The sequence below is a fragment of the Rhinoderma darwinii genome, chromosome 2 (genome assembly GCF_050947455.1).
Source record: "Rhinoderma darwinii isolate aRhiDar2 chromosome 2, aRhiDar2.hap1, whole genome shotgun sequence".
Taxonomy (NCBI): Eukaryota; Metazoa; Chordata; class Amphibia; order Anura; family Rhinodermatidae; genus Rhinoderma; species Rhinoderma darwinii.
The window spans coordinates 425,049,429-425,071,615 of NC_134688.1; the positions used below are offsets into that span (position 1 = coordinate 425,049,429).

General features: G+C 43.5%; 1 protein-coding gene across 2 annotated transcripts in view; it reads left to right on the forward strand.

Annotated features, from left to right (window-relative positions):
• The window catches only part of LOC142741491 (uncharacterized), a 94,041-nt gene extending 77,936 nt beyond the window's left edge, over positions 1-16,105 (forward strand). For both annotated transcript variants that reach the window (XR_012881162.1, XR_012881164.1), the window contains 2 exons: positions 14,847-15,000; positions 15,406-16,105. The gene's annotated coding sequence lies outside the window, so the exon portion shown is untranslated. The remainder of the gene's footprint in view (positions 1-14,846; positions 15,001-15,405) is intronic.
• Positions 16,106-22,187: the final 6,082 nt, after the last annotated feature.

Consider the following 22,187-nt stretch of genomic DNA (forward strand, 5'->3'; position numbering starts at 1 on the left):
CTATCTACAGAGGGGGCTGTATGGCGCTATCTACTAGGGGGGGGGGGGGCCCAGTCAAAAGTTTGCTATGGGGCCCAGCCTTTCCTAGTTACGCCCCTGGGCAGCATTATGCTTTGGGGCTGTTTTTCTGCAGCTGGAACTGGGGCTTTAGGCCTCATGCACACGACCGTAGCCGTGTGCACGGCCGTGATTTTCGGGTCGGCCGGCTGCGGACTGTCAGCGGACTGTCAGCCGCAAGCCGCCCGCACATGCACATGGCCGCGGCCATTGTTTTCAATGAGCCCGGACCGCAGCTCCGGACCGTAATAAGACATGGCCGTACTTTCTGCGGTCCGGGCTCCCGGGCCGTGCACGGACCGCAAAAACTACGGTCGTGTGCACGGCCCCATAGAAAAGAATGGGGCCGCAATTCTCCCGTGGATTTTCGGGGGAATTGCGGACGCAAAAACACGGTCGTGTGCATGAGGCCTTAGTCAAGGTGGAGGGAATTATGAACAGTTCTAAGTATCAGTCAATATTGACACAAAACCTGCAGGCCTCTGCTAAAAAGCTGAAGATGAAGAAGAATTTCACCTTTCACCACGACAACAACTCAAAGCATACCTCCAAATCAACAAAATAATGGCTTCACCAGAAGAAGATCATTATTTTGGAATGGCCCAGCCAGAGCCCAGACCTAAATCCCATTGAAACTCTGTGGGGTGACCTGAAGAGGGCTGTACACAGGAGATGCCCTCGCAATTTTGACAGATTTGGAGCGCTTTTGCAAGGAAAAGTGGGCAACAATTGCCAAGTCAAGGTGTGCCATGCTGATAGACTTCTACCCATACGACTGAATTCTATCATAAAGTCAAAGGGTAATGCACCAATGTATTAGTTTAAGGGTGTGCATATTTATGCAATCACATTATTTTTGTTCATTATTTTTATATTTCCACACTAAATGATTTCAGTTTGTTTTTCAATGGAATTGCACAGATTATAGGTGACATAAAAGGTGGAAAAAGTTCTGAAATTATTCATCTTGTAATGATTTTAACATGCAAAAACCTGGCATTTTAACAGGGCTGTGCAGACTTTTTATATCTACTGTATATACACAGTCAAGTCACATTATTATGACCACCTCCTATTTTCGACGTCGGCAGAGAGTAGCACATAAAGGAAGTGTTGTGTCATGGGCTGGCTTGGTGGGTATATAAGGTGTGCGATGGGCTGTCTGAACACATATCACTTGTTGTTGCCATGGGTAATAGGGGTGCTTTATCCAAGTTGCAAAAAGGGATGATTTTTGGCTTTTCGGCCCAAGGGTGGCAGTATTTACCAAAACGGCGCAGTTTGTGAACTGTTTGCATGCTGCTCTGGTGAAAGTGTATTGGGAGTGGCAAATGGCACCATTGGAAATAACTGACGTGGAAACTGTGGAGCACCACATGCCATTGATGTGAGAGGTGAACGCTGGCTACGAAGGCACGCATGGGCCGAACGACATGCTGCAGTGGAGCAGCTCATTGTGAAAATGAACCAGTGGGCTACCAGATGTGTGTCTAAAACAACAGGTCAGCGAATCTCCTACCGCCAATTGATGATACGAGGCAGATGGATGGTCACTGCTCCTATGCTAACAAAGATGCATCGGAAAAAAAGGCTTGAATTTGCACAGCAGAATCAGAATTGGACCACCGATGATTGGCAAAGGGTTGCCTTCTCCGATGAGTTAGGGTTTCTGCTTCATCAAACAGATGGACGTTGGCGTGTCAGGCGAGAAACATCAGAGAACAAACACACTGGAACCATTGCTGGCAGAACACAAGCTGGTGGCGGCAGCGTTATAGTCTGGGGAATTTTTTCATGGCATTCTCTGGGCCCACTTATCCATGTGGAAGGCACTCTGAACCGATTTTGGTATGAATCCATCGTTGTAGATCACGTCCACCCATACATGCTGTTTGTCTTTCCTGGGGCAGATAGAATCTTCCAGCAAGAAAATGCGACATGCCACACAGCTAGAAATGTCCAACAGTGGATGGAAGAGCACAACCAAGAATTCTAAGTACTTCCCTGGCCCCCTAATTCACCAGACTTGAACCCAATTGAGCATCTGTGGGACCACCTCGATCGACTTGTTCGCTCTATGGATCCTCTCCACGCACGCTCCAGCAAATGTGGGATGCACTGCAGTCAGCATGGCTCCAGATACCTGAGACAACCTACCATCTAGCTGCTGTCCATGCTGCACACGGCAGTTACTCTGGATATTAGCTGGTGGCCATAATAATGTGACTCGACTGTGTATGTATTGGGCTTGGTTCTGGTGTTGTATATTTGTACTGAGCTTGGTTCTGGTGTTGTATATATGTATTGAGCTTGGTTCTGATGCTGTATTTATGTACTGAGCTTGGTTCTGGTGCTGTATTTATGTACTGAGCTTTGTTCTGGTACCGTATATATGTATTGAGCTTGGTTCTGACACTGTATATGTGTACTGAACTTTGTTCTGGTGGTGTATATATGTAGTGAGCTTGGTTCTGGTGCTGTATTTATGTACTGAGCTTGGTTCTGGTGTTGTATTTATGTACTGATGTTCTGATGTTGTATTTATGTATTGAACTTTGTTCTGGTGCTGTATATATGTACTGAGCTTCTCTTTGGTGCTGTATATATGTTTTGAGCTTGGTTTTGGTGCAGCATATATGTATTTAGCTTGGTTCTGGAGTTGTATATTTGTACTGAGCTTGGTTCTGGTGTTGTATATATGTATTGAGCTTGGTTCTGGAGTTGTATATTTGTACTGAGCTTTGTTCTGGTGTTCTATATATGTATTGAGCTTTGTTCTGATGCTGTATTTATGTACTGAGCTTAGTTCTAGTGCTGTATATTTGTATTGAGCTTGGTACCGGCAGCGTATCTGTTCGTTAGCCGAGAGATTTGTCACAGCTTACTGCGCACGCCGCACACTCCTCAGAACTCCCAGTGCATACGTCAAATGTATCCATAGGGTCCCACTATACCAACGGAGACCAAAAGAGCGAGTCGCTTTAACAAAAATACAGACAGACATATATATATATATATATATATATATATATACAGTGAAGGAAATAAGTATTTGATCCCTTGCTGAATTTGTAAGTTTGACCACTGTCAAGGACATGAACAGTCTAGAATTTTTAGGCTAGGTTAGTTTTACCAGTGAGAGATAGATTATATAAAAAAAAAAACAGAAAATCACATTGTCAAAATTATATATATTTATTTGCATTGTGCACAGAGAAATAAGTATTTGATCCCCTACCAACCATTAAGAGTTCAGCCTCCTCCAGACCAGTTACACGCTCCAAATCAACTTGGTGCCTGCATTAAAGACAGCTGTCTTACATGGTCACCTGTATAAAAGACTCCTGTCCACAGACTCAATTAATCAGTCTGACTCTAACCTCTACAACATGGGCAAGACCAAAGAGCTTTCTAAGGATGTCAGGGACAAGATCATAGACCTGCACAAGGCTGGAATGGGCTACAAAACCATAAGTAAGACGCTGGGTGAGAAGGAGACAACTGTTGGTGCAATAGTAAGAAAATGGAAGACATACAAAATGACTGTCAATCGACATCGATCTGGGGCTCCATGCAAAATCTCACCTTGTGGGGTATCCTTGATCCTGAGGAAGGTGAGAGCTCAGCCGAAAACTACACGGGGGGAACTTGTTAATGATCTCGAGGCAGCTGGGACCACATTCACCAAGAAAACCATTGGTAACACATTACGCCGTAATGGATTAAAATCCTGCAGTGCCCGCAAGGTCCCCCTGTTCAAGAAGGCACATGTACAGGCCCGTCTGAAGTTTGCAAATGAACATCTGGATGATTCTGAGAGTGATTGGGAGAAGGTGCTGTGGTCAGATGAGACTAAAATTGAGCTCTTTGGCATTAACTCAACTCGCCGTGTTTGGAGGAAGAGAAATGCTGCCTATGACCCAAAGAACACCGTCCCCACTGTCAAGCATGGAGGTGGAAACATTATGTTTTGGGGGTGTTTCTCTGCTAAGGGCACAGGACTACTTCACCGCATCAATGGGAGAATGGATGGAGCCATGTACCGTCAAATCCTGAGTGGCAAACTCCTTCCCTCTACCAGGACATGAAAAATGGCTCATGGCTGGGTCTTCCAGCACGACAATGACCCGAAACATACAGCCAAGGCAACAAAGGAGTGGCTCAAAAAGAAGCACATTAAGGTCATGGAGTGGCCTAGCCAGTCTCCAGACCTTAATCCCATCGAAAACTTATGGAGGGAGCTGAAGATCCGAGTTGCCAAGCCACAGCCTCGAAATGTTAATCATTTACAGATGATCTGCAAAGAGGAGTGGGCCAAAATTCCATCTAACATGTGTGCAAACCTCATCATCAACTACAAAAAACGTCTGCCTGCTGTGCTTGCCAACAAGTATTAAGTCTTGTTTGCCAAAGGGATCAAATACTTATTTCTCTGTGCACAATGCAAATAAATATATATAATTTTGACAATGTGATTTATTTTTATTTTTTTTATATATATATATATATATAATCTATCTCTCACTGGTAAAATTAACCTAGCCTAAAAATTCTAGACTGTTCATGTCTTTGACAGTGGGCAAACTTACAAAATCAGCAAGGGATCAAATACTTATTTACTTCACTGTATATATATCATGCAGAGATACAGGTATACTGTATGATAACTTGTAAAAGAAAATTATATTAAATAAAATTAAATTAAAACACTGCAAAAAAACCAATAAAACTGATTTCATAAAAAAAATCCTGAGCAAATATTTTTATCAAAATAAATAGGCCCACATTTTCTAAGACTCGTGTATACGAGAGTGTTTGGTGATGTGCACCAAATTTATCAAAAGGCATATTTGAACTAACTGGCAGTCCAAAAAAAAAATCTACGCCTGCTATGAGCAGGAGTAGATTATTGCCAAAGTTGCACCTTTTCCCCTATGTTGCCTAAACTACGTCTTCTTGGAGAGCACGCCCACTATTCTCATCACTTCCAAATTTGGTGAGCAGCGAGAAAAATTGCTCGTTTTTGTACATATTTGCAACTGAGTTTTCTTGGGTGCACTTTATCCCAAAACCTGGAATAAACTGCATAATAATTGTAGATCAATGTATGGGGACACAGACCTCATTATTTAGATACTTCGGGGTGTTTAGGCAATTATATCACTGAAGAGAATACCCCAAAAAATGTAATGATAATGATAAACTGTCAAAAACATTTCCACCAAGAATATGTGCATAGGGTAGTAGCAGAGAGGTCAGGTTGAAGATATACAACTCATGGGTGTCTATCCCTATAATACTGTAAAATCATCCTACCTCACCACAGAGCTACTTAACCAGAATTCTAGCCCTAATAATGCCCAACAAAATAATAATTCTACAAATACAATACTAAGTAACACATGAATTCAAAGTAAATGTCCCTGATATGTTTCACCCCTGAGCCCAGTGTACATCAGGTGAAGCAATAAAGTCAGTGAGCGAGAAAAAAAAATTATTCAAATATCAAAAAAAATATCAAAGCTATTAGTCATCTATATTGTAACTCCCGTTGGCTATGAAAACTGGATGGATTTAGCTAAAAACCCATAATAAGCTGATGTCCGTGATGCAAAATAGGTCTGTTAAATAAAAGGTTGTTAAGGCAACAGAACAATTACAGCGTTTTCTCAGCTCATTTTGTGTAAATGAAAAGATGATGCGCTTTATTAGACTACCTGCTGTTTTGAGTTGGGATTGTCTCCCCACATACCGGAGAACATAAAATGTGTCCTATATTATTATTTGCAAATATTTTTTCTCAGTTAAAACAATGTAGAATTGTATTGCTTTCTTAGACTTCTCATCTGTCCAAATATTCAGGGTGTCCTGAATGTGAAAGCCTATCTATAATGAAAGATACAGGTATGATACTTCTACTCCAGAATACCACCTTTCAAACGGCTCTCACAGCAGAAATCGAAATACAGGACAGTTTGAGAAAGCAAGGAATGATGTTTAAATTGGATTCCCAATTTTATCAGCATTGGGGGTCTTTTTCAAAGAAGATAGGGAAGGTGGGGTAAGGCTCTCTTTATCAGCAGGTAGTTGGAATAGTACGATAAAGATAGTATGTGTTTTTTCCCATTAGCGTCACTGCAGTAAAATCAAGATGTGTTAAAGGAGTTTTCCAGTCTCTAAAAATTGATGGCTCAGTATAGGCCATTAATAGCTGTAGGCCAGGGTCCGACTGCCGGGAACACGCCAATTAGCTGTTTTGAAGGGGCCGCAGCACTCGTACGAGCGCTGGTTCCCCATCATTCCGGTCACTGCTCGTATTGTGAATTGTCGACCCACTTGTAGCAGCGGTTCACAGTATTACAGCCTTTTCAGCTCACCGCTCACCGCAGAGTGAATGCTGGAGCAAGGAGCCGTCAGCTCCTTGCTCCAGCATTCAGGAAGCGGGACCAGCATGGTCAGCGCTATGTGGCTACGGGGGCTTGGTCGCAATTGCGACCGTCGCTACTCCTAGAGCTACGCCACTGTTACAGTAGCCCATGGCAGAGCAGGGAGATACCTCCCTGCTCTGTCATAGTATTCAATAGCATCTAATTTATTTGAACTTGATTTACTAAACTTCTATTTACATTTTTTAGATTTTCAGCAACCTATTATTAGTTTTCTAAGGAGAATAAGCAGCTTAAAATGGCCATGTGATGCTTTTATTTTATGATAAAGAATACGTTTTAATTAGGCTATTAAGCAATTTGGCCTGAATGGAATAAAATCTAAAGTATAATTATCTCTCTGTTACTGTTTAGTAATTGTGCCATGTTGATGATAGGGCAATATGATTCAGCAAAGTGGCCGGGTTATTTGATCTTACATTAGACTGAATGTATACTGATTGCAAACTGTAGTCAAGATTACATGACTCATATAGTACTTAAACTTTGGGTATATGACCCAAAATGTACTATACATGCGTTTTCTTTTTAGAGAAATGTTTATCAAAAGCATTTTTATTTTGCTTTAAAATATTCTAGATAATAAAAATAAAAGAAATGCTGAGAAGATCGTATTCAATAGAACTTAGAATCTTTAGAAGACAAAAACCGTTATGGAGCAGGCTACCAGTTCTTATCATATGCAGGAAATTATAGCACACGTATTTAGTCTTAAAGAGGCTCTGTCACCAGTTTATAAGTGCCCTATCTCCTCCCTAATCTGATCGGCGCTGTAATATAGATAACAGGAGTGGTTTTTATTAAACGATAATTTTTGAGCAAATTATGAACAATTTTATATCTCTGCTAATTCGTTCCTAATGACCAACTAGGCTTTTTTTTACTTTTTACCAAGTGGGTGTTGTAAAGAAAAGTGTATGACGCTGACTAATCAGTGACCAATCAGCGTCATACATTTATCTCCATTCCAGCCCAGCTTGTTTCACTGAACAGTGTGATCTCGCAAGATCACGCTGTTCAGTGAAACAAATGAATGACCCAGTTGGTCATTAAGAACTAATTAGCATACATTTAAAATTGTTCATAACGTGCTTAAAAATTGTCATTTTTTCAAAATAAAAACCACTGTTGTTATCTACATTACAGTGCCGATCAGATTAGGGAGGAGAGGGGGAACTTATAAACTGGCGACAGAGCCTCTTAAAAGCGTACCTAACCTTTCAAAAGGATTTTCACAATAAGCTGTTGTGTGTGTGTGTGTGTGTGTGTGTGTGTGTGTGTGTGTGTGTGTGTGTGTGTGAGAATAACACTATTTTTGGCCACTATATAGCTTGTATGTGGCACTTTTTAGCCGTTTTCCTCTCTCTAATTCTCAGATTTCTCTGAGCTAGTCGGTGGAGCGTAACTGCTATCATGTCTCCCACACACAGCGCACATGGAGAAGAGAACATCCTTCTCTCCTGTCTCTTTGTAGCACACACATATAAGCAGTAGCAGCATGGAGGACATTATACAGCAGTAATGAGCAGTACATTTAAAGCAAAAAACATTGCAAAAACACTCTGCAAACACATAGGCCTTATTCACACGACAGAGAAAAATGGCCGTGTGACAGCCGTTCTTTTAACGGCCGTCACACGGCTGTTTTTAGAACAATGATGGTCTACGGGTGTATTCACCCGGCCGTTTTAATAATGGCCGTCAAAAAATAGGAGATGTCCTATTTTTGACCGCTTTCACGACCTGGCGGCCCCCATAGAAGTCAATGGATCCATTTTTAAAGGCTGTCAATACATGTAATAACCGTTAAAAACGGATCTGTGACATGGGGATTGGCAGGGGAACTACTAGTTCCCTTGCTGGCTTTCGATGGCTCGATGACACACACTCACCGATGCAGGGCGAACCTCTTCAGGTGTGGTCTCTCATCTTCACGGGCTCTGTGAAGGTGACGCGATTACGTCATCGCGCCGCCTTCACAGATCCCATGAAGATGAGAAACCACACGTGAAGACGAGCTGCATCGGTGAGTGTCATTGTGTCGCCGCAGATCTCGTGAAGACGAGACCTTACCTGAAGAGTATGTAGGTCATTCATGTCGGACTGTGTGGCATCATCTACATCGGTGGTTGTGTGGCATCATATACAGGGGGTTGTGTGGCATATACATGGAGGTTTGTGGCATATACAGAGAGGCTGTGTGGCATATACAGGGAGGCGGTGTGGCATATACAGGGAAGTTTGTGGCATATACAGCGAGGTGTGTGGCATATACAGGGAGGCTGTGTGGCATATACAGGGAGGTGTGCGGCATATACAGGGAAGCTGTGTGGCATATACAGGGAGGTGTGTGGCATCATATACAGGGAGGTGTGATGCAAAACGGATGTCAAATGGCCATTAAAAAGGGACAGACGGAGTTGAAATGTATGAAAATTTAGAGACACACTGATGCAAAATGGCCATGAAAAACTGACAGTTGATCAGTTTTTAATGGACATTTTTTTTCACGGTCATGTGAATATAGCCCAAGATTACCTAATACACTATATATAGATACATTTGCATTACTTCTACATTTACCTACAAAATTGTGGTTATTAGCGCACATTTTGATCAAATTGTATGAGCCCACCTGCTATGACAAGGCGACCTCTTTAAGTGGGTCCCTAACATAAAAATACACCTCTGTTCTATATATATTAATTAAAATAAAAAGCTCTCCAAGGAAATAGGTGAAAAAGGTGATGTGCTTTAATCACCCCACAAGCAGGCAACGTTTCGATCCGTCTCAATGGGATCTTTGTCAAGCTTGACAAAGATCCCATTGAGACGGATCGAAACATTGCCTGCCTGTGGGGTGATTAAAGCACTTCACCTATTTCCTTGGAGAGCTGTCTCTTTATCAGAATTTTTGTATCTACAAGGGAATCCTAGCCACAACCGAGGAGGTTTGCACCCACCGCTGTAGCTGTGCTGCTTTACTATTTTTACATTATGTATATACATATATATATATATATATATATATATATATATATATATATATACACTACAGTTCAAAAGTTTGGGGTCACTCAGACAATTTTGTGTTTTCCATGAAAACTCACGCTTATATTTATCAAATGAGTTGCAAAATGACTAGAAAATATAGTCAAGACATTGACAAGGTTAGAAATAATGATTTTTATTTGAAATAATAATTTTCTCCTTCAAACTTTGCTTTCGTCAAAGAATGCTCCATTTGCCGCAATTACAGCATTGCAGACCTTTGGCATTCTAGCTGTTAATTTGCTGAGGTAATCGGGAGAAATTTCACCCCATGCTTCCAGAAGCCCCTCCCACAAGTTGGATTGGCTTGATGGACACTTCTTGCGTACCATACGGTCAAGCTGCTCCCACAACAGCTCTATGGGGTTGAGATCTGGTGACTGCGCTGGCCACTCCATTACAGATAGAATACCAGCTGCCTGCTTCTTCCCTAAATAGTTCTTGCATAATTTGGAGGTGTGCTTTGGGTCATTGTCTTGTTGTAGGATGAAATTGGCTCCAATCAAGCGCTGTCCACAGGGTATGGCATGGCGTTTCAAAATGGAGTGATAGCCTTCCTTATTCAAAATCCCTTTTACCTTGTACAAATCTCCCACTTTACCAGCACCAAAGCAACCCCAGACCATCACATTACCTCCACCATGCTTGACAGATGGCGTCAGGCACTCTTCCAGCATCTTTTCAGTTGTTCTGCATCTCACAAATGTTCTTCTGTGTCATCCAAACACCTCAAACTTAGATTCGTCTGTCCATAACACTTTTTTCCAAACTTCCTCTGTCCAATGTCTGTGTGCTTTTGCCCATATTAATCTTTTCCTTTTATTAGCCAGTCTCAGATATGGCTTTTTCTTTGCCACTCTGCCCTGAAGGCCAGTATCCCGGAGTCACCTCTTCACTGTAGACGTTGACACTGGCGTTTTGCGGGTACTATTTAATGAACCTGCCAGTTGAGGACCTCAGAGGCGTCTATTTCTCAAACTAGAGACTCTAATGTACTTGTCTTGTTGCTCAGTTGTGCAGCGGGGCCTCCCACTTCTCTTTCTACTCTGGTTAGAGCCTGTTTGTGCTGTCCTCTGAAGGGAGTAGTACACACCGTTGTAGGAAATCTTCAGTTTCTTGGCAATTTCTCGCATGGAATAGCCTTCATTTCTAAGAACAAGAATAGACTGTCGAGTTTCACATGAAAGCTCTCTTTTTCTAGCCATTTTGAGAGTTTAATCGAACCCACAAATGTAATGCTCCAGATTCTCAACTAGCTCAAAGGAAGGTCTGTTTTATAGCTCCTCTAAACAGCAAAACTATTTACAGCAGTGCTAACATAATTGCACAAGGGTTTTCAAGTGTTTTCTAATCATCCATTAGCCTTCTAACACAGTTAGCAAACACAATCTACCATTAGAACACTGCAGTGATGGTTGCTTGAAATGGGCCTCTATACACCTATGTAGATATTGCATAAAAAACCAGACGTTTGCAGCTAGAATAGTCATTTAGCACATTAACAATGTATAGAGTGTATTTTTGATTAATTTAATGTTATCTTCATTGAAAAAACTGTGCTTTTCTTTCAAAAATAAGGAAATTTCTAAGTGACCCTAAACTTTTGAACGGTAGTGTATATATACACATTTGCATTACTGCTACGTCTACCTACAAAGAGTGCTGTTGCAATATTTTTTCTTTACATGCATTGTAAAGAAAAAACAATAGTGTTATATTGTCTAATTGTCGCACACGTGTATTATTTTAAAGTAATTGGTTTGTAAAAAAAAGTAGCCTGGAATTTTTCCACACCATTTGCCCAGGATAATGTAAGATTTATTGTCATTGATAAAGTTATTGCAGAGTGAAGGAATGCACACAGGAGATATGTAGAAATGGTATCATATCTGAATACATAAAATTATTACTTTACGGGTAAATGAAAAATCATCTTTATAGCATGTTTTTTTTTTTTGTTTTTTTTTTAAATGTTACTAAAACTTCACAGGAAAACTGTGGAGAGGGGGGTCTATAATTGGTTTTCCTTTAGCAGATCTTAGAAATGTTTTTTACAAGCATCTCAAGGCTCAACAGTGATATTTGTGTGCAGTAATAGGCATCACAAATTGAACTGCTGTCTCCAGAGATAGACAGTGGTACGCAGCAGAAGTCAATCTTGAAAACAATATCTCTCTTTGCAAATCTAAGGCCTCATGCACACGACCGTGTTTTTGCGTCCGCAATTCCCCCGCAAATCCACGGGAGAATTGCGGACCCATTCATTTCTATGGGCCCATACACACTATCCGTGTTTTCACGGGTGTCCGCATGTCCGCACATCCGTGCCGCTGAAACTCAGGACATGTCTTATTACGGGCCGCAAATTCGATGCGGACATGCCAATAGAAGTCAATGGGCCCGTGGAAATTGCGGATACACCTCCGTATGTCATCCGCAGTTTGCGGATTTGCGGAAGTGTTGCTAGGCGACGAGCGGGAATGAGTTCTGTCGTCATCCTGTTTTACCTAGGCTTTTTTTTTTTTCATCCGCATTTTGCGGATTACATACGGATGAAATGCAGATTACATACGGATGAACTGCGGATGACATTTCACAGAACACGGTCCTGGAATTTGCGGACCAGAAAAACACTACGGTCGTGTGCATGAGGCCTAATGCTGCTTGCAACACATCAAAGTGATATCATATGACTGCAGTTTCCAAGCCCGATTAGTGCAAATGCTCCCCAAGGTAGAGAGGTGTGGGTGAGGGTATCATACTGTCTGGACCCAATAAGCTGTGTACAGCTAAATAATATTTAAAAACAATGGAAACCCTCCCTAATACAACATGAAATGAAGCATGGGCATAGCTATAGGGGGTGCAAAGGTAGCAGTCACTCTTGGGCCCTGGTGCCTGAGAGTATCCAAAGTTACCTCTGCCACAAAAGAACACACCAGTGTAATATATGGCATTTCATAAATGGGAACCCTGTAACAGATTTTGTATTGAGGCCCAGAACCTCTGATGTTTTTTGTTTCTCTCCTGGATTCTCATGGAATCTGTGAACGTGTCTCCATGTAAAAATGGTGGCACAAAGAGGTACAGAATGGACCTATAGAATTAATTTAATACAGATCAAAGACCTGTTAACTCCTTCCTGCATTTTCACATACATGTATGTCATGGGAAGGGTTCCCTTCCTGCATCCTGATGCGTATGTACATGATGTGATCACCCGGGCACAGAAGCTAAGAAAACGCGCGTCGGGGTTTATACGGCAGAGCAGACACTCTTTTACTCTCTGTTGCCACTTATGGGTAAGTCCATGATTTGACAGCTAACTTTGTTCAATGCACTGTCTCTAATACATTTCTGTAATAGATGTCTATCTAATATATCTACAAGCTTGCCCATAGACTATAGTTAGCAACAAAATTTTGTGCAGTCTCTGCCTGTTATACTAGAGTCATATCTTTTTGTTTATTTTAACTTGTATGGTGTTTGTTTAATAAAATTTAAAACTTTTATATATATATATACATTGGCGTTAAAGGCTCTCAATTGTTTCTCTGTGTTATATACAGAAGCTAAGCCGTAGCGATCGCCGCAGTGGCCCAGCTGTGACTGACGGCTGGTTTCCAGCTGCAAAGGTTGGGATCGGAGAGACCTTCTGGTCTAGTCGTTCAACCCCTTAAATGTTGCGGCCAATAGTGACCACAGCATTTAAGTCGTTTGACAGAGGAAGGGGGCTCGATCTGTTTTCCGGTCACCAATGGGTTGCCATGACAGCCCGGAGGCCTCAGAAGGGCCCAAATAGACTGCCTGTCAGACTCACTGACAGGCAGTAGTGCTTTGGTATACACTTTTGGGTATACCAAAGTATTATGTCAGCGATCACAGGATCACAATGTGAAGATCCCTAATGGAAAAAAAATAATTATTAAATACAGTTAAAGAAATCTAAAACCTTTTTTTCATAATAAGTGGTTTTATTTTGTAAAATAGTGAAAAAAAGAAAAAAAATGCACTAATATTGTATCGCTGTGATCGTAACGACCTGAACAATAAAGTTAACACATCAAATAAACCGGAATTGCTTTTTATTTCCATTTCCCCCAAAATAAAACAAAAAGTTAATAAATAAGTCCCATGTACCCCAAAATGGTGCCAATAAAAACCACATCTTGTCTAGCAAAACACAAGCCACATATGGCCAAATCGACGGTAAAAAACAAAATTTATGTCTCTTGGAACGCAACAAAAACCAATGCATGCCAGTCCCCACCAAGACTGATTTATTCAGGGGGTCTGGTTTGAGGTCTGAATTCATTTTATGGTCTGATCTCCGGAGCACTCGCAAATATAGCACAGGGGGCATTCAAACGTTGATTACTCAGAATCTTGCATGACCGACACCACTGGTATAGTTACATCACACTTCCCACCCTGTATATAGAACCATAAACAGCTTTGAGGGCTCAAAACTGCTCGCAGTTTCCCTTTAAAATTTTACTTAGGCCCCATGCCCACTTCCGTTTTTTCCTTCAGGGTGCTATCCGTTTTTGTCACTGATAGCACCCAGAACCCATTCATTGCAATGGCCCCATGCACACTTCCGTTATTTAAACGGATCCGTTGTTCCGTTCCGTGCAAAGTAGAGCATGTCCTACTTTGCTCAGTGATTCAGTGACCGTGTGGCCCATAGAAGTCAATGGGTCAGTCAAAAACACGGATGGCACACGGAAGGCTTCCGTGTGCCGTCCGTTTTTGACGGATCCGTTGCCATAGCAACGGCTAGGTGGGCCAAAGTTCACAGACTCACAGTCTACAGTAGACAGTCAGTTCTGAAGATGGATGTGGAAAGACTGATAGCATTGGTGCAGGATCACCCAGAACTGGGGGATACGCGCACAGAATGCTACCACGACCATTATAAAAAGGACGCCGCGTGGGAGGAACTAGCCAAGGAGCTTTTGACACGCAGATGGCAGAAGGGAACTAGTGCCCAGCGTCACAAAATAAGTAAGTAAATGCACACATTGCACTGCTTTTTTTCTGAGCATGCTTTTCTTTTGTTCCATTGTATGTAATTCTCAGTAGGTTAAACTTTACACACCCACAGTAATGTTATTTTCGCATTGACCTGCTGTCTCATAACATGTGCTTTGCAATCCCAAAATTCTGACCGGTATAGACTTTGCGCAGTTTCAAGTGTGTCAGAGGGTAGCGTAGAGCTTGCACAGTTGTATTCTGTATTATTTCTAGTGCAATATTAATTTATTTTTATTTATTTTTTTAATTTCAAAGTCCAGGAGGTGAAAACTCGCTGGAATTCTTGTCGGGACCATTTCAGACGTGAGCAGTTGAAGAAATCCAAAAGTGGTCAGGCGGGCAGCCAAAAAAAACCTTACATTTATACTAAACAGCTTATGTTCCTGAAACAAGTAATTGAACTTCGTCCGTAAGTAAATTTGTTTATGCTTGATTTCAAGTTAATATATTCATGTCATACTAAAATATTCTACATGACGTAGGCATATTATTAATTGTTATTTCAAAGTGTATGCATATTTAGTTTTTTTGTGACAGCTGCTCTTGTACGAGAGCTGCTTACCCTTTTTTTATAACAACTTCCCTCCAAGTTTCGGAAAATGACCGTCAGTTGTGGTCATAAAAACCGTAGGTCCGAGCACTATGCCCTGTTCCTGACAGCTGATATAAATGGGTTCATGTAGTCGCAACACCCACCAATTTGATGTACAGTAGAAGTATGTGGGTATAATATTTTAATAATGCAAAAAGTAATACTTTCCACAAACAAATTGTATTGTACTAAAAATTTCTGTTTTCCTTCACAACATCGAAGAACAATTGACAATCTGGAGGAGGCACAGGAGGAGGACAGCGATGTCCAAGAACAGGAGGAGCCGGAGGCACAGTCTACTCCCAACGAATCAATGTGTCTCACAGACGACTCGATGCAGGCATCTACCAGTTCGACGATGGCTTCTGGTGAAGTAACTGCCCGGGGTGCAAGGCGCAAACGCGGGTCTGTTGCAGTGGACAATAGGGCTGTTGTGGAGTCCCACGTTATAGACTACTTAAAAAAAAGTAGTGCAGAGAGCCCTGAGGAGACCTTCCTCCGGAGCCTCACCCCACATCTTACATGTTTCCCTGAAGACCGGCGTCTACGTGTCCAGGAAGCAATTATGGCGATGCTTGAGGCGGCCAAACCACCAAATGATCCAAGGCCCATATTTAGGGCAGTTGACTTGTGGCGGCTGCATAACAATGAGCTGTTATATGTTGGTGCGCAGCGAGGGCATGAATCCCGACCACAATTCCAACAGCATCCAGATTTTTATGGCTCCTCGAGTAGCACGCAAAGCTACCAGGCAGGTAGCGGACCAAGCTACCTGCCATCAAGCGGCCAAACCTACCAGGGGAACGTGGGTCACCCCTACCAAGGGCACCATCATGGGCCTGAATCGCAGGAAAGACATGCCCCCCGCTCGACCGCCAACCTCTCCTGCAGGAGCAAGTGGACCAGAGGTTTTCAACTTGTAATCAGTGTGTAATGTTTATATTGTTATTCACCATGTTGGTGATTTTGAACCATGTTGGTTTTATTTTGTTGTTCTGCAATAAAACTTTTATAGTTTGACTAATAATTTTATTATTTTCTATAACTTTGTATGATGAAATTGTGTGGCATTTTTGGGTAAGATAATCTGCAGACAGCTCATTTCACATATAATGAGGTATTTGTTTATATTTTTGCAAATTAAATTTCAAATCATAGACAAAGTTTTTGGCCTTGCCCAAATACTATTTTTGGTTAAGTTTTGAAATTTAGGTTCCAAAATAAAAAATTACATTTGCCAAAATATTATTAGCTCACAAGCCCAAGTCAAGGGTCCTCATTGCCTTGTGAGCCATTACACTAACGAAACAGGTATTAACTTTGAAACAGACTAAATAACAACAAAAAACATTCTAGCAAATTACATGTTTAACGAGCAGAAGAAATAGAGTTCCGCTGCGAGGGAACTGCTGCTCCCTCTGGGGTCAGGAAATATGCGGCATAAATGTCACGGATAGCCAGGCCAGCCGATCCAGGTCTTCTATGTGACGTCAGATCAAGAGGGACCTCTGCGGAAGTGGTGTATTGATCAATATCCGTGTCCAAACAGGTATCGTGAACCCTGGTGAAGTTGTGTAATAGGACACATGCTTGTGTCACCAGGGTCACATTGTCTGCATCCATCTGTATGGCGGACATCAGCACTCTCCATTTATGGGTTAAAATTCCAAAGGCGCACTCGACAAACCGACGTGCACGTGTTAGGCGGTAATTGAAAATGCGCCTCCTGTTGTCCAAACTTCTACGAGGGAATGGACGCATGACGTGGGGAGAAAGTGCAAATCCTTCGTCCGCCACAATGACAAATGGGGCTGGCGGTTCTGATGATCCCGGTAGTGGTCTGGGTTTCCTGGAGGGAGAGTTGATTGGATTGGAGCCGTTCACCCATTCGGGAAGCCCTGAAAATGCGAGCATCCGCAGTGCTCCCATAGGCCCCAATATCTACAATTATAAACCTGTAGTTGCTGTCAGCCAAGGCCAACAGTACTACAGAGAAATACTGCTTATAATTGTAGTATTGGGACCCTGAGTGAGGCGGCTTCCGCACACGAATGTGCTTCCCATCAAGTGCCCCAATGCAGTTTGGAAATTGTGTGGTTTCCAGGAAGCCATCGGCAATTCGTAGCCAATCTTCTGCTGTTGGCTGTGGCATCACCGTCTCCCTGAGTATACGCCAGATTGCCTCGCATGTCAACCGGATAATACGAGATATGGTGCTGTTCCCCAGCAGAAACTCGAAGTGAAGAGAGGCAATGGAGTTGCCAGTTGCCAGAAATCTGAAAAACAATGTTAAACAAAAAATTATTTAAAATAAGAGACATGTATCAGGGGGACATGGCAGCTTTTTTGAAAGGGAGCATTTACCTTAATGTGACGAGCAGTCCTTCCTCAGAAGAAATACAGCGCCTCATATATGTGTCCTGGAGAGTGATTCCAGGACGCACAGCCTCCAGCAGACAATCAAATGTGCTTACTGACATACGACAGAAATTGACAAATTTTTCAGGGTGCTCTCGCAGGTCATCGTAGAGGGTATGGAAATGCCCTTTAGAAGTCCGTTGGGAGACAATGGGATGAACCCAATACCTCCTTCTCCTCCTCGGTTCTTCTTCCAATCTAGCAGATTGCTGTCCAAAGGATCGATAAAGAAGCCAGGCAAAAAGGACACGGTCAACAGGTTTGGAGCTCATATTTTCACTCCAAAAATCCCAAAAAACCAAAGTAAGCCAAGCAGAGTAATCTCAAACTGTTCTCAATGCTCTGAAAGCTAAAGAAAACAGCACCAAAAAGTTCTTGTAACCTTTCTATGGGTGTTCCCTGGGACATGTGACAAGTTCAAATGAAGTTCACATCCGTTTTTTCAACGGAAGCAAAGCGGAAGCACAACGTCCGTGTAAAACGGAAACACGGAACGGAAACGGAGTGCACACGGATCCGTCAACAACGGCCGCTAAAACGGTGATGGACGTGTGCATGAGGCCTTATTCCTTTACTTTTGGTCATTCTGACAATATAAAAATATATGGCCTCAGTTATGTTTTCATTCTTTCCAGTGTGCACGTTTCCTGGTACACATTTAAACCCACACAACTAGTGATTTTCTATGTCTTATTATGACAACTAGACAAGCTTGAGTCATAAAGTTACCAGAGACAGGTAGGGAGCAAGACATTTATCCACCAAGGAGGTTTTCCTTATTAAGTGATTTAAAGGTTTGAGTGCTTTAAAGGGGCTTTAGAGGTCAATCTGAGTGCTGCAACTATGAGATCTTTCCAGCAAAAAAGGAGGGTGCAACTTTAGTGCTCCTTCATGCCAGGCTACACAGAATCCAGGAGGATCCACTTGCTTGTCTAGACATTGCATGTAAAACAGGAAGACATTTTTGTTTTACCTATACAAAATGTTTTTGTCACCCCCAAAAGTTAAGGGTTAGTGTAATTTCAAACAGGTCAAGCCAATCTTGTTTTACAAGGCCATATTTAAATGCTGTTTTTGCAAAAGTTCAGCAAGAATGAATAGATCTCACTGATCAGCCCCCCTGTAGATACACCCAGAAGGAAATAAATCTTACACATATATATATATATATATATATATATATATATATATATATATATATATATATATATATATATATATATATAGTATTATACATTATGCAATATCTTTGATACGTTAAAAATATTAGCATACCTCCCAACTTTTGAATTCGGAAAAGAGGGACATTTTAAGCCACGCCCCTAACCACGCTCAATGTCCCGCATAAACACGTCAAATCACAGCCAGATCCTTCTTCAAATAACAAGATCATATTCTCACTGCGGATCTCTAGACTTACAAAAAAAAAAATGGATATCACCAATATTATGGATCAGGTTATATCGTCTTTATGTTACTTTTCCTAACTTGGATATAACATATGCTCATCACGGCAGCAGCAGCTGCAGGATAAGGCCTCATGCACACGACCGTAGCCCGACCGTAGCCGTGTGCACGCCCGTGATTTTCGTGTCGGCCGGCTGCGGACTGTCAGCGGACTGTCAGCCGCAAGCCGCCCGCACATGCACATGGCCGGGCCATTGTTTTCAATGAGCCCGGACCGCAACTCCGGACCATAATAGGACATGTCCGTACTTTCTGCGGTCCGGGTTCCCGGGCCGTGCACGGACCGCAAAAACTACGGTCGTGTGCACGGCCCCATAGAAAAGAATGGGTCCGCAATTCTCCCGTGGATTTGCGGGGGAATTGCGGACGCAAAAACACGGTCGTGTGCATGAGGCCTAAACCAAAAGGCTGAGAACAATGAAAGTCAAGAGGAAGACCCTGTGGTTGATAACTTTTCAATTGACAGGTTACAGAGTTACATGATGGGGTTTTTTTTTCTCCAGTTGTGTAACTGCTACCAGTCAATTGAAAAATCATCCACCAGAGCCCCCTTGTAGATCGCTCCACACACAGCCCCCTGTACGTATCTCCACACACACAGCCCCCCTGTAGATAGCTCCACACACAGCCCCCTGTAGATAGCTCCACACACAGCCCCCTGTAGAAAGCGCCACACACAGCCCCCCTGTAGATAGCTCCACACACAGCCCCCCTATAGATAGCTCCACACACAGCCCCCCTGTAGATAGCTATACACAGCCCCCTGTAGATAGCTCCACACACACAGCCCGCCTGTAGATAATACTACACACAGCCCCTTGTAGATAATACCCTACACAGCCCCCCTGTATATAGCGCCACACACAGGCCCCCCTCTAGATAGCTCCACATACAGCCCCCTGTAGATAGCTCCACACACAGCCCCCCTGTAGATAGCGCCACACACAGCCCCCCTGTAGATAGCGCCACACTGGTCCCCCTGTAGATAGCTCCAAACAAAGCCCCCCTGTAGATAGCGCCACACTCAGCCCGTGTAGATAGCGCCACACACAGCCGCCTTTAGATAGCGCCACACACAGGCCCCCTGTACATAGCGCCACAAACAGGCCCCCTGTAGATAGCTCCACACACGGCCCCCCTGTAGATTGCTCCACACACAGCCGCCCTGTAGATTGCTCCACACACAGCCGCCCTGTAGATAGCGCCACACACAGCCGCCTGTAGATAGCTCCACACACAGCCCCCCTGTAGATAGCTCGACACACAGACCCCCTGTACATAGCGCCACATGCAGCCCCCCTGTACATAGCACCACACACAGCCGCCTGTAGATAGTTCCTCACACAGCCCACCTGTAGATAGCGCCACACGCAGCCCCCCTGTACATTGCGCCACACACAGCCCCCCTGTAGATAGCTCCACACACAGCCCCCCTGTAGATAGCGCCACACTCAGCCCCATGTAGATAGCGCCACACACAGCCCCCTGTAGATAGCTCCACACACAGCCCCCCTGTAGATAGCACCACACACAGCCCCCCTGTAGATTGCTCCACACACAGCCACCCTGTAGATAGCTCCACACACAGCCCCCCTGTAGATCGCTCTACACGCAGCCCCCTGTAGATAGCAGCCCCCTGTAGCCCCCTTGTACATAGTGCCACACACAGCCCCCCTGTAAATAGCTCCACACGCCTGTAGATAGCACCACACACAGCCCCCCTGTACATTGCACCACACACAGCCCCCCTGTAGATAGCTCCGCACACAGGCCCCCTGTACTTGGCGCCACAAACAGGCCACCTGTAGATAGCGCCACACGCAGCCCCCCTGTACATTGCGCCACACACAGCCCCCCTGTAGATAGCTCCACACACAGCCCCCCTGTAGATAGCGCCACACTCAGCCCCATGTAGATAGCGCCACACACAGCCCACCTGTAGATTGCTACACACACACAGCCGCCCTGTAGATAGCGCCACACACAGCCGCCTGTAGATAGCTCCACACACACAGCCCCCCTGTAGATAGCTCTACATACAGTCCCCTGTAGATAGCGCCAAATGCAGCCCCCCTGTGCATAGCGACACACACAGCCCCCCTGTAGATAGCTTCACACACAGCCACCTGTAGATAGCTCCACACACAGCCCACCTGTAGATAGCACCACACGCAGCCCCCCTGTACATTGCACCACAAACAGCCCCCCTGTAGATAGCTCCACACATAGCCCCCCTGTAGATTGCTCCACACACAGTTGCCCTGTAGATAGCGCCACACACAGCCGTCTGTAGATAGCTCCACACACAGCCCCCTGTAGATAGCTCTATACACAGTCCCCCTGTAGATAGCGCCACATGCAGCCCCCCTGTACATAGTGCCACACACAGCCCTCCTGTAGATAGCTCCACACACAGCCGCCTGTAGATAGCTCCACACACAGCCCACCTGTAGATAGCGCCACACGCAGCCCCCCTGTAGATAGCGCCCAACACAGGCCCCCTGTACATAGCGCCACAAACAGCCCCCCTGTAGATTGCTCAACACACAGCCCCCCTGTTAATCAAAAGGTGCTTACATTATAAATATTAGAGAGGGTTGGAAAATTCTGTAATTTCTACCTGAGGTAGAGACCGCAGCGATTAGTGAATACGGTTGCCATGAAAAGGTATACTTCATCTGTAACAATGTTTAGGTAGGTGGAAGTGTCAAGTAACATCCAAATGAATGCCAGGAGGAGCCAAGGTTTCCCAGCAGAACATTACCCAGAGAATCACACTGCCTCCACTGGCTTGCCTTCTTCCCCTAGTGCTTCCTATTGCCATCTTAGGTAAATGACACACACGCAACATCCACAACATGTAAAGAAAATGTTTAATACTGTCAAAGTTTTAGTGAAGGCAGTCAGAAAATTTACCAAATTTATTACAATGGTTCAGGCTTTATCTTAAATTTGGCGCATCTCGCTAAACACTTTTCCACCTATTCCACACTTTTCCACCTATTAGTTTACGTAGTTTACTGCAGTTCTTTTGCATCCAAATTTTGGTGCATTTTTGGTGTTTGGTGTCACATTTTAAGCCACGCGCTTTTGTTCGATCACATATCTTTCTCGCTAAG